The sequence below is a fragment of the Cyrtonyx montezumae genome, unplaced genomic scaffold (genome assembly GCF_038088225.1).
Source record: "Cyrtonyx montezumae isolate F1298 unplaced genomic scaffold, pur_monq_1.0 scaffold_8, whole genome shotgun sequence".
NCBI lineage: Eukaryota > Metazoa > Chordata > Aves > Galliformes > Odontophoridae > Cyrtonyx > Cyrtonyx montezumae.
The window spans coordinates 81,805,611-81,819,255 of NW_027072089.1; the positions used below are offsets into that span (position 1 = coordinate 81,805,611).

Here is a 13,645-nt window from a genome sequence, read left to right on the forward strand (position 1 = left end):
CTCCTTCCACCTTTGGCGGCTGTGTCTTCCCAGTTTATGCAATGGAGAGGTTGTCCTAGAGCTGCATTGCTTCAAGGAAATACAGTAAGATCTTGATGTAAGAAGGAGTCAAGTCTTCGTACTCCTCCTGCATCAGCTTCCTTCCTCAGCCAAAAGAAAGGCAAGGGTGAAAGTTTTCAGAGTTTTAACCGAGTTTTCTACCACCAGTTTTTGTTTGTTTGCTTTAAGCACCCATGCTTTTTCTTCTGAGAAATTTTATTTGTAACCCCACAGAGGGGACAATAAGTAAAAGTTGTCAGAATGGCCAAGAAGCCTTCAAGTGAAGGATGGAAGGGGAGACTCAAATAGTTGAAGAGCAGGAATTAAGCTGATAAATTCTGGGGTAAACTGCAGGATACCTGATATATAGGAGTTAAGAGAAGGTAACAAAATTAATGGTAATCAGTGTAGTTTTTGAAAAGTGTATCTCATAAAAAAATAAATGTGCTTTTTGTAAGATGTCACCTGTTTATTGATAAGGGTAGTGGTTTTGATATTTACTTAAATATACATTTCTGTATAAATTTCTATAGGGCAAGTGATTTTGTTCCAGATGACATTTGGAGTCACAACAACACAAGAAGTATATAAGATGAATTCAAGACGTTGATTGAATTGCAATTTGGCAGGTAGTCATACTTGATAAAGCAATTGCAAAGAGGGAATCATTCAGAAAGGACACTTCTTGCAGATTCACCTAAAGTCCCAGTCCTTGGCCCAGAGCTGCTCAGTCACTTGGTTCTTGGCTTGAGAGCAAATAATGTATTTCATTAGACAAAAACCATGATGATACAACCAGTGATGAAGTAATTTTAGGATGGTGTCAAGGACAAAACTGTTCTGTCTGTTAAACTCCTCTCTTAGAAACAATGTGTGTTTGAATTGCATGTCATATTCAAAGTACTTGCAGACTAAAAGTGTGCTTTATAGTCATATTATATAGGCAGTGTTTTGCAAACCAGTGACTTAACCAGGCTGGTTGTTATGGTATGTAATCAGTTAAACACGTGCTTCCTTTGTGATACAGTATACCTGAGAGCAAATGCTACTGTCTTGCTGAGTAAAGGTCAAGGAGGTGATATTTCCATGTGTACCACATTAATGAGACCATTATTGAAATACCAAGTCCTCTTCTGGTGTTTACATGTTTTAAGGGGATGTTGACAGATGGGCAGAGAACAGAGTGGCTTAGCAGCATGAGCATAGGTTGAACCATGCTGTCTAAAGAGAGGAGGAAGAAGCTAAGTCAGTTTGTGAAAGACAAGATTTGATATTCTTCCACTGGTATTGAAAAGCAAAGAGGTATCTAGTAATTAATTAATGGCTAAGTGCTGAGAGTACATTCAGATTAGAAAACAGGCAACTAAAAATGTCTTTTGCTTTCAGTGTCAATATCCAACCACTTAATTGGGATGTTGGGTTTGCCTATCAGTCTATAAACAGCAAGAACTCAGCCCATTAGAAAAAGGATACTGGTAAACAAGTTTATGTGAGGCACGTGTGTCATGATGAAATACTGTGGTTTGACAATCTTGAGTAAAAACAGTGAATGTCTGGAAACAGTCCAATGTTCAAGTGTTACAGGCAGTTGTGCAGTGAAACTTGGTTTGATCTGAGTGCCTCAGGTACAGATAGCAGAGCAGGCAGCTAGAGTCATCTTTCAGCTTACAAACCAAGGGTGAAGCTCCTTGGGGATGCTGCTGCTAGCAAGAGCAAGCTGCCTTGTATACCATGTTTAGCTTAGTCCTCCTGCTAACTTGCAGCCTTTCAAGGTCTAACAAGCCCTGAAGCTCTTTCACTGTGACTGTTGAGCTGAAGACAGCCTTTCAAGATGGCAGTGAAAGAATGAAGTTCTGAATACAAAAGGAATTAACAGTGTGCCTCTTACATGGGTTTATGACACACTGAATATTGATGTCAATTTGCAATTGATTTTTCAAATCTAGCATGTCATCAGAATATAAATCTAGTATAGTATAATATCTGCCAAGCTAAAAAAAAATCATAACAAAGCATGAGTATATTATAACATAGCAATAAGTATATTGCAGTCATCAAAGAAAGATAGAAAGGGAAACTCTTGGTTCCCTTTCTGCTACTCTGTGAGGAAGAGAAGTTCTGATAAAGACTGAGAGGTAACAAAGATGCTGTACGTGTATATGTAGGGAGGTCTGAATCAGAATGAACTTCTTGATAGAAGGATAGAAACTGAAAGGGAGGTTTAGAGGGTTGTTAATCAACATAGAGATAACTGACTTTTTCATAAATGGACTGCCTCCACCACCATGGAGATCAGCATAGGCAATTTATGAGTCCTGTCAGGCGTATGAGAAGTGTAACAATATAATATGTGTAAATATCTGTCCTGTGTGAGAGTGACTTGTACCTGAATACACCCTACTAAGGCATCATGGGCCAGAAATGAGTACCAGCATCACTAATACGTTCAAAAAGCCTCTTGTCCTTTTTGAAGGGCCTTCCTATTACTTCCAACAAAATCAACACAGAGCAAGCTTTTCTCTCACAGATTGTGTATAATGCATCTCGTGTTAGTTGTGACTACTTGGGAGGCTGGAAGAAGCTTGACTTTATCTGAGAAAAAATAGATGTAAATTTCCCAAATGAAGTTTGCCTGTAGGAGGACTTCTGTTGAGTATGATTATGCCTATGCTAGGATCAAAATTTTGGAGTCTTTTTATTTTCATGTTTTCACAGCTGTGCTAGCTGAAGTGTAGAGAAAGTTTAAGGACTGGGGTCTTGAACTTTTCTTTCATATCAATTGTATCGATGTTTAGAAGTTGTCTAAGAGGCATGGTTTCGAGGGGAAATACTGGTGGTAGGTGGATGGTTGGACTAGATGACCTTGGAGATCTTTTGCAACCTTGCTATTTCTGTGATTGCCCTTATGCTTGATCTGCTTCATGGAACCTATTGATAAGAGCTTGTTTTGTCAAAACTGCATGCTTGCCTTGGTATTCCCAACCACTATATCAGCATTTCACAGAGGAAACTCAAGAGCTGACTTGTTTGGGTCAGCTGGGGAATTCAGCACTCTGCTTGCTCACACTCATAGGCTAACACTGACTCTTCATATAACCAAGGCAAGTGGCATGGCTCAGAGATGGAGGGATCAGCACTATAAAACTAAGTAAAAGAAGTGGAAACATGGACAGTGGAGGTGAAACCTTTAAACAATATGAAAATGAATATTGACTGGGGCAGTCAACAATTGACAGTAGGTTGGCATAGTCACCAGAGGATATGGGCAGGAGTTGGGCATGCAGCATTTCTTCAGGCCCACTTATTTGAAAAACTGTTTGCTATTTCAGTTTGCCTCATGAAAGATAATGTTTCTCTCCAAGAGAAGTCAGTTGTTCTTTTCTGTACGATGTTTTTTCCAGTGTGTGTGTGGGAGTCACCCAGACCCCCCATGGCAGGCTCAGCTCAGAGACTGCACTGCAGCAGTAGCCACCGTGAGCTGGTAGCTGCTGAGAAGAGCAATCCCACCCTTCCTCCTGCTTTGCTGGCATCGCCTGCTGGGAGCAGCTGGCTGCTGTACTGCTCTCCGTCCAGCCTCCCATGTGGCTATTTTTAACCTGGATCAGCATCTCAATTCCCTTCATGTGGCCTCATGCAGAAATGGACTGTGAAGCTGCAGAGTTAACCCCAGCATCTTCGATGAAAGCAGACTCCCTGCCTGCTGTCCATCTCCATCTGCTCTGTGCAGGAGCACCCTCTGCATGGACAGTGTCCCGAGGTCAGTGCCTAGCACACACATTTTTTAACCTGTGTTGGAAGCCTTTCCCATAGTATTGTGGGAAGTTTTTCCCATTTCTGTGGCACATGAGTACAGGCTCATATTGCCCAGCACAGCATACCTAGGCCTGGAATCACAGAAAAGCTATTCTATCCCACTATACATGCATTACTTGTAAGGTCTGCTAATAGAGTCAGGTATTTTTCGTTTCTGTTTTTCTCATGCTTTTCGTTATGAAATTTCACTCAATTTCTTCCTATAAGCTGTAGTACACATACTAGATAAGAAAGAATTTCTGACAGTAAATAGTTAAGATTAGAGAACTGTGGGAATAGAACCCTAAATGGGAAACTGCACCAGAAGTGCATTTCTGAATGGACTTTGAATAGTTTAGTTCTGAGTCTGACTGTGTTGACCACAACAGGCTCCAAGCATAATCCATCCCCTGGCTGAAGTCAGTAGGGGTAGGATCCATCTCATCTCACTTGAAAGGTCAACACTATACATGGCTGTATCCAGAGCAGTCAGACAGACTCCCTTTATAGTCAGAAGAGTAAATGTGTTTTGGCACTCAGTCAGAACTATTTTAGATTTCTGTCTAAAGATGTGGACAGACTTCTCTTGGTGGGCGGTCAATCAGTTGCCAATAATGAGTTCAGGTTTGGATATCTGCATTCTAAGTCAGCTGATACGTACCCTCAAACTTTCCACTTACTTCACCTGGCTCCAGACCAGATCTTGGTAGATCAGCATTTAGTCCTGGCTACTCACATAATTGTGACGATAATCTTTGAGCTTTTGCTTCGTAAGATCTTGAACTAAGTGAATATGATGTTAGTGGAGATGTATAATTTACCAACACTCTGTGTTCTTGCCAACTGTTCAGTGATGTCTGCCAGCATTTCTATGACCTTCGTGACGAGTTACAGTTTTTAGTAGAAGATTCACAGAATAACTCAGGTAGGAAGGGACCACGTGAGTTCATCTAGCTGCTCCAAGCCAAACTCCTGCTCAAAGCAGGGATCAGAACAGGTCACTCAGAGCTTTGTCCAGTTGATCTTTAAAGTTTTCAAGGGTGAAGACTGCATGACTTGTTGGCACAACTTGCTCTGCTCACTGCTTGGCTGTCCAAGTGGGGAAAATGTCTATTCTCATATCATGTCAGAGCATCCCCTATTGCAGTGCACAGCCTTTGTGTCTCATCATGCCACCACATGTGTCTGTGAAAAGCCTGTCTCAGCCTTCTTAATCATGACCTTGCAGGTACCAGTGGGCTGCTGTTAGGTCCCCTGGAAGCCATCTCTTCTCTAGACAAGATGAGGCCTGTTTCCTCAGCCTCTCTTCCCAGACCAAATGCTCCAACATTGTGGTGGCCCTCTGCTGAACTCATTGCATGTAGTTGGTGTCTTTCCTGCACTAGGGGGCTCATAGCTGGACACAGTGTTTAGATATGCTCTGGTAAGCCTGCAGCAGAGGAGAATAACCACTTCTCCCTATCTACTGGCCTTGTCCTGTTAGTGCAGTGCAGTGCTCTCTTGGATTACCTTGCAGCCAGTGGGTACTGCTGGCTCTGGCAAGGCTCCCAGGACCCTTGCAGCAGTCAGTTGGTGCCCCACCTGTGCTGTTTGATTGGTTTGATTTTTGGCAAAAGTATCATAGGGATTGGGAATTTTGGTGAGAATTAGCAGTTATTATTAGTTATCATTAAGCCACATGTTTAGAATAACTTCAGAGATCAAAAGTTCACTGGTATTTATTGGGAATATTTTCCTAAAACAAAATGCTCACTGGGATTTACGATTTATTTGAATCCTGGAAAAAAAAGGAGTCTGATGTGGAAACTTTAACAGCTCAAATAAAAAGAACAGTTAATTATATTTTGGGAGATGCTGATCTTCTCTTTTTGGCATGAAAGCTGTGAAGTGCTGAGGTGCTCAGGCTTGTTACGTGCAGGCTTTTCTTCTCTTTTTGGCACTTAGCAGCGCAGCATATGAGCAACCTGCTGCTGCTGTTGTATTCAGCCTTGTGACTCCCTTGCAAAGCAGGAATGAATTTACTCACTGTTTGAAAGGGAGAAGCTCTGGTGCAGAAACCCAGACACCTCTTGCCTAATTTTAACTGCCAGAAAGTCAGGAATCCAGACCCAGATTGGCAATCAACAATCCCTCCAGAAAGGGAGAAACAGATCTCCAAAGAGATTCCTTCTGTTACTCTTTCCTACCTATTTCTGAATGATTATTCTTAACTACTAGTCTTTAATCAAGACCCGAGGCTGAAAATCTCAGCTCAGGTTATGTTTTGATATTGCCATGTAAGTGCTTCACCCTCCAACTAGCCATGGGGAACATGCAATCCTTCTAGGATTTTCTCCAAATTAAACAGTCCTTCAGACCATCCCTCATGTTGCCCGAAAGATTCCTTGGAGACACTGTGGGCTGAGGGAGGTGGTGAGCAGATGGCTGTCCCTCTTTTCCATCAGTTCTGCCTTTGGCAGGACATTCGTTCTCCATTAATATTGATTCATGGTTGTTGGGGAGTTGGCCCTGATATTTCCATTCCCACCGCCTTGCATCTGTGAGTGGTCTTTGCAGTGGGGCAGAAAACACCCTCATTGAAAAGGGACCTGACCTATGTCAATGGAAAAAAATGTTGCTCTTTAGCTGCTAGAGTGCTTGGAATTTCTTTCAGTAGAAACAGTACTAAAATACTCTTTATTTCCTTCACCACTTCTTTGCTACTGATCTTTACTAATTTCAGTGTGTGTTCAGTACAAAGCAAAATGATGGCATCCTGGGACACAAGCTATTGGTTTTATATCTAGCCTGTGGAGGTCCTGGCTGGGTTGTACTATTCACAGGTTTGATTGAGAGAGCACTTCAAACGAAGAAACTTCAATACAGAACAGAATCTTTGATCACATTTTCCTGCATATTGAAAAGCTCTCTTGCACAGCCAGCTCATAGCAGCAAAAAGTGCTATGGGCTCCCATGCCAAGAGTGAGCCCCTGACCCAACTCTTCCTCAAAGGCGCCTCAGTGTTTTGGGTAGAAGAGTTGTGCGGTAACCTAAATGACAGCAAGTCTCAATTAAGATTTAGTTTGGAGGTTAAAACTATTCAATGATTTAGTCTCAGGGATTAAGGAAAACAAAACCTTACCGACAGCTGGATAAAATTCACATTCCTTTCAATTGTGATCATCCAACATCAAGGAAATGTTTGAAATGTTGGCAGTCTCCTACGATATGCCTGTGAAAGTTATTATATGGCTTTAAGTAATTTAAGAAAAAGGAACCAAGAGCTATAGCACAAATGTGCTATATAAATCTTCATTGGGATCACTGCTGTTTTTGTGAAAATAGTTTGATCAATGTTGGGTCCCAGTGGGTGACCTTTAAAGAGACCACATCAAATGGAGGAGCTGTAGATCTCCACCCCCATGCTGGCTCTTCACAAGAGTACCTCTAGACAGCTATGTCATCTCTAGCCATAAAATAAATTGAAGAATGTCTGTGTCACTAAAGGGTAAAAAAGGAGCCCTTTCCTCCTCTCTGCTGGAGCAGCCACATCCCTAGGCTGCAAAGTGAGCTACTCACCTTCAAGGGGGAGTAAATGAAACCTCCCTCTTTCTCTCTTTGAGTGAAGGGGTCCTGGGACAGGAGTCATAGCTACATGGCACCTTTATTTAGCTGTCTAGTTAGTGTGAGAACAGCATTATTTTCTAGTTATATTTATCGTAGACTCCTAATTCTGGAAGAAGGGGAATGTTTGATTTTCAGAGGGGCGTTTTGAAGCCCAGGATCTCCCAGGATGTGTGTATGGGATAGTACATCCCCAGAGATGCCTCTTACCCTGAGTCTTCATGCTTAATGGAGTAGTTCAGCACAACGTGGTGTTTTTTATGTGAGACTGCCCACCCAGTATTTGAACTAGGTAAATAATGCACTGATTATTGTGGTGGAAAATCTGCTTAAGCATTTTTTTCCATGTTTTCCAAATTATTTATTTATTTTTTTAATTGCAGCTTAGGAAATCTTGTTCTTGCCACTTTTAATCAAAAAGCTCAGCAGAAATAATCAACACTGTTACACAGTGGTGATGTTTTTAGAAATATATGCCAGGAGAATGTGAGACAAAACAAAATTCTGCTGGAGTGTCCTGCATTGAGTTACTCAGGGATCTGTTTTGACAAATAAGAGTTCATCTGCTCAGATGGCACTTGTGGAACAAGCCATTGCTCATAGGAAGATGAAGTGTTAATGAAAGTGGATTTGTTTCCTTTTAGCTGCATTTTGGATTCACTTCTATCACAAGAAGCAGCCAAGGCTCTTTCTGTGCTTGTCGGTCCCGTGCTGCTTTGTGGTGGCCAGTCACTCAAATCAGATTGCTCCAAATGATTTCATTGCAGTTATTTGCTATCCAAAAATGTACACTTCCAATCGAGATCTTTTCCCACATTTTTTTTCTATGGGATTTGTATCGTAAGGTCATTAAAATATCTGTATGAGTACAGGAAAGCTCCATGATGAAGAAGTTACTGTGGCTGAGGGACAAAGGGAGTACAGAGATGTGGATGCTTTTTGGCCACATCTTCCCCTATGAGCAAGTTCCTGTACCAGGTCACAGTATGTCTCAAGAAATGTTGTGAAACTAATTATTATTAATTATTACTATAATGCTTTGGCAGGGAGGTTGGACTAGATGATCTCTAGAGGAGGTCCCTTCCAACCCCTACGGTTCTGTGATTCTGTGTAATGAAGAAATGACGTGCTGATGAATCACAAGCAGTCAGGCTGGATGAGGCAACCTCTCTCAACTTAAGAATCAGAGCAACTGAGGTAATTTCTTGCTGTTTGGGTGATTTTGTAAAGTAAGATCCCTTTTACTTTCTTCTCTTAATGATCACATGGAAAACATTTTCTCTTCAGCTATTTTAGTCCTTAGTACTGCTTGTCACCTTCCAGAAGAGCACTTTAGTCCTTTTCTAGTGGCAGACGATAAGAGGAAGAAAACTAGCATGGAGAAGGGAGAAAACATCAAAGAGCACAGACCAGCTTTAGTCTGAGCATCCATAAAAGCCACAAAATCTTCTGGAGTTTTCACTGTTCCAGCTGAGCACATAGGTATTGCAGACATTTCCATACAGCAGGTGAGGTCTAGAAAGCATGCTTAGGCTTTCTAAGAAAGCTAAGAGACAGCAGCAGGCACTTGTTAGAATGCCCTATTGGGCAGTGCCCCCCAATATAGCTCAGACACTGGACACAAGGATCTTGATCAGTGTTTGGAAGGAATAAGGCAGATATTTATCTGATTTTTCCTCAACAAAACCTACTAGCAGCTGGGTTTCATCTCAGCATCTGCTGAGGTGTTGAAGGAGGTGGTGTTGCAGCTGAGCTGTGATGAGTACATCACTTGAGACTTCCTTTTTGTCTCAGGGAAAGTGTCTGTGCTCAGTCTCAGAAGTCTTCCCAACAAGAATACTGGATGGATCAACTACAGAGCATCATGTGCTTACAGCATTTTTCTGAACTGCTCTCAGGTGCCATGTAGTCACAATCACTGTGTTTTAATCACAGGGATTGCAAAGATAAATTAAAGATTTTTTTTTTTTTGTCACTATCATATAATGGTCTGTCTGTGTCTCCTGGGAATCTGGTTATTTAGACTCTTTTTTTTTTTTTTTACTGCTGAGAGAGGAGAATTGTTGGCCTTGTCCTAGGTGGGTTGTCAGTGGGTCTGAGAACAGCTTACCGCATGCTTCAAACCAAATAATGGCAAATGAAGTCCTTGTTATACCACTCACAGACAAAGAATAGTCTCTACTTTTCAGTTTGTTACCCGGATGCTGTTGGGAATGTTTTATTTGATATTCATGATGTACTCTTTGGTTAGTATTTGATTTATTCAAATAGTTTTCCACTGAGTAGCAAGAACAATAGTTTCCAGTTTCCATTCTTGAAAGTACAAATTTAAAATTTCTTTGAAATGCTGATATTTGCTTAAAATATGCTGCTTATGGTAAAATGCCTGCCACTAGGTTTGTATGGTAGAGGGCTCAGAGAATACTTTGTTCTAAAAGAACAATTCTTTGTTCTAAAAGCTAGCAAAAATGATTTTGTTAAAACTAACAGCATCCTAAAACCTACATTCAAAGATAATTTGAGTAGATATGGAATACTATTGTTATCAATTAGCCCACCTTGATTTCTTGGGAGAAGCTCTATCCAGGTGCAGATAAAACCCGTAAGTTTGGATTTAGCAGAACGTAGACTAGACATTTTAGTGCTCTGGGAGGTGTTAGAGTGGCCATCAGATACATTTTCATGTTATAGACCCTTCAGGTTTGCACTTCTCTGTGGAGTACCGCACAGATTGGACTGTATGGAGTTGTGGTGGGAAGAAAACTTGCCTGGAGTTGATTAGAATGGCTGGCAGAAGGAGCTGATTGGGACTGTTAAGAGAGTGATGCACCTTCCCCAAATGGCTTCACTGTTCCTCATCCCCCTTCCCTCTTGAAACACCAGATTCCCCTTTCCCTATCTACACTCCTCTTCCCTACTGCTGCAGGCTAGAATTTTGAATGTTTGTGCTGTGAGCTGCTGTGTTTCACCATCCTCCCAAGCTTGACCCCAGCCCATTCATTCATCTCCAGCACCAGAAGCAGGCAAGCCCTATAAGCCACAATGACACCTGGCTCAGAGGGAGAGGTGAAGCTGCTTCTAAGAGGCAGTGTGGCTTCTCTGATGAAGCACAAGCTGTTATTATCTGCCTTGTTTTGTTCTCCTTAGAAGCAGACTGAAAAAAATCCACATTTCAGACATTTAGCCTCAGCACAACACCCCCTTGACCAATCTTGGTCAAGCTTGGGCTCCTGTTTATATGATGCACTTAACAGCACATACAGCTTTAACTGACCCTGTGAAGCAATGTTGCTTCAGAGGAAGCCTTAACACTGCAAGCTGAATCTTTCTGTTATTTTCTAATTTAGAGAGGAATTAATTGATACAGACTTCAGCAACCCTTAGTGAATTTGCCAAGGATTGCTTTTTGTAAAGCTCGACCACTGTGCAGGTATCTCCATCTTTGTCTTGTCCTCCTAACTGTATAGGTACAGGCTGCAAAAAGAGAAGTACAAAGGAACCTTCCAGGACAGTAAAAGGAATGGGCCTTCTTTAGTAATTCATGGAGCATTGCTTAGCTGAATATACTCTGTGAGCATTTTCTCTGAGTATAGCTTTTTCTGAGGAAATAGTTGCTTGAAATAAGGTGAAAGCGGGCAGAATGATTCATTTTCTGCTTACAATACAGTGTTACCCAAGACATATCCTATCCCATTGCCCCTGGCTAGTGTTTCTCAGAGGCTGGCTGGGTGGTGCAGGTGGCCATGTCATATTTCCTGAGTGTTCATGTACAATCACAGATCAGCAGTGAACATCTGTGGAAAGTGAAAGAAAGGGCTGTGTGCTGCTGACACAGCTTTGCAGTTGTTATTCAAATAATGCTCACAGATGCTTTTTAGCCATTTTGTTTTTCTGCTTCTTAAATCAAATCCTACCAGCATTAGAAAACACCTTGCCCAACACCACAGACCAGCAGAGTAGTGATTGTGTTATGTTCCTCAGTCATTATGAATCATGTAAATTAAGCACACACACACAAATCATGATTAAAATTCAACCACATGAGAATCTCTAGGCTAGAAAGCCTAGGAATGAATAGGAATGATGGAGCAGACCTACTTCCAAACCTTGCAAAGAACAATCTCTTCTGTCTTTAAGACTCCATTTTAAAATTGTCTTTGAGCTTTCTCACATGCTGAAGCCCTGTTTAGAGAACTGCCACTATATCTTGATGTATCCACAACTGTCTGAACCAGACTTTACTGTATATTCAGCAGTAAAAAGGAAATGAGAAACTTCCTGTCTGATAAATACAATAGATGAGACAATTAAATGCTGATGATCTGTTTGGTAACATATAGCTTCCTTGGAGTAAGGATGGCCTTTTCCAGAACAGTTTATAGAGTTTCCTTTCAGCACTCGGCAGGTGGATGGGCTTGACTGCTCAAACAGCTCTGCAAATAAACCCACTGCTGCCAGCCAGCTTCCTGGTTCACCTTTGGAAAGGATTGCTAGCAAAACAACTCTTTGTATAGAATTTAACAGTAGTAAAAGAGTGGGAAGAGGTAAATCACAACAGTCAGCTGTCAGTCAGAACATACTCCTCCAGTAAAACACCCTGTGGCAGTAAAATGGCAAATAATGCAGCTTTCACAGAGTTTGCACAAGTTGACAGGATTGCTCAAAACCCACCGTGCTGCTGCTCAGATAAGTCCAGAGGGACCCAGCTGATCTTGGGCCAGGCAGCACTGCCTCTCAAAGCAAGGGGAACAGCTGGGGTCACTTACCAGGCTGGGGGTGCTCCAAAATCCCTCTGCAGATGCTTCCCACGTTGTTCCTTGAGTTCGTAGCCTGAGAAGGCTGTGTCCTCCCAGTGGTTTGTTGGGCAAGAGTTGGTTGTAAGAGTATGCTTGCACTTGGTCTCTCCTCTTTCTTGTAAGAGAGAGAAACTGCAAATGTTTTTCTTCCGGTTTTAGTCATTTCCTTTCAGCTCAGCAAACCTTGTTTTTTGACAGGATCTCACAGATATTCAGGCTGAGGGCGCTTTGAATAAAGCAGCTCATGCGTCGAGTTCTGCGGTCTCCTTTAGGTACCACGTTTGGTGTAGCTAACCCATAAAATCATTTCCATACAGTTCTTTCTGTGGCAGTCCTAATTCCTGAGAACATTGCTTCAGTGCTAAGAATTCTGAATCATATACTTCTGCAAAGTGACACTGCGGGCTTTAGCAGAGGGATGGCTACAGGCTGCCTCGCTCTGTGCAGCCCAGCACCAACCTAGGAAACAGTCACAGGCAACAAAGTGTACATCGGTGCTTCAGGACACTCCTTTTCATTGTCTCAAATGAGCATGAAGTTGAGAGCCTAAATTACTTTAAAAAAAATGAAGGTCCTTACTTTCACAATTGCTGAGGACCAAGGTTTCTTTCCTGTGCAGGGAGGGATGGAGGCTCTGTGTGCACCTCTTCATCAGCATGGAGATGGGACAAGGTCCCATCTAAATCAACAAAGTGGGAAAGTGGGGCTAGGTGTGCAGCCCTTGTCTTAAATTCCTACTGGTCACAAAACAGATAAAATTCATTGGAGAAAAGAGCAAGAGGTGATGAGGATAGGCTCAAGCTTCCTCCTGTGAAGTCCTTTCTTCAGTCTCCAACCCAACAGCTGTAATGCTGAAATGAGGCTCTTAAGGGGCTGTTTATAGGGTCTGAAGTGAATAAGATGTCAAGAAAAGGCCATACAGCCATGCTGCCCTTTTTCCATGCAGGGGAAAAGTTCACTAACTCAGGAGAATGGTGCTAATGTCCATCACAGGAGCAATACAGAAAAATATTAGACTGGGTATAAGGAAGATTTTTTTTACAATAGGAGTAGTGAAGCACTGGAACAGATTGTCCAGCGATATGGTGGATGCCCCTTCCCTGGAGACTTTCAAGGTGAGGCTCTGAAAAACCTGATGTAGCTGTAGATGTTCTCAGTTCTATGAATTATGTGATTCGTGATTCTATGAATATTGAGTAATTGGATATTTTGTGTTGAAATTTTGATCAGTACTGAGATGTTTCTATGTCCCCTGTGCTGTGTGATGGAGCACGCATGAAGCAGGGGAGGTGGTGTGGAAAGAGAGAGTGATGGTGTAAGATAGTTAAAATCTGAGAAAGTACTGGTCAAGGCAAGATCCAAAGAGCTCTTGCCAGTGAGTGGAAAAATCGATCCTGACCTCTGAAGCCAAAAGA

At 41.9% G+C, this 13,645-nt stretch overlaps 1 protein-coding gene across 3 annotated transcripts in view; it reads right to left on the reverse strand.

The window, feature by feature from the left end:
• The window catches only part of NEDD9 (neural precursor cell expressed, developmentally down-regulated 9), an 89,749-nt gene extending 77,399 nt beyond the window's left edge, over positions 1-12,350 (reverse strand). The window contains exons 1-2 of one of the 3 annotated variants that reach the window (XM_065752305.1): positions 12,201-12,350; positions 6,953-7,042 (exon numbers count right to left, since the gene is read on the reverse strand). The gene's annotated coding sequence lies outside the window, so the exon portion shown is untranslated. Of the gene's footprint in view, positions 1-6,952; positions 7,043-11,094; positions 11,229-12,200 lie in introns of all 3 variants that reach the window. The other 2 variants (XM_065752304.1, XM_065752303.1) reach the window with 2 other exon arrangements.
• Positions 12,351-13,645: the final 1,295 nt, after the last annotated feature.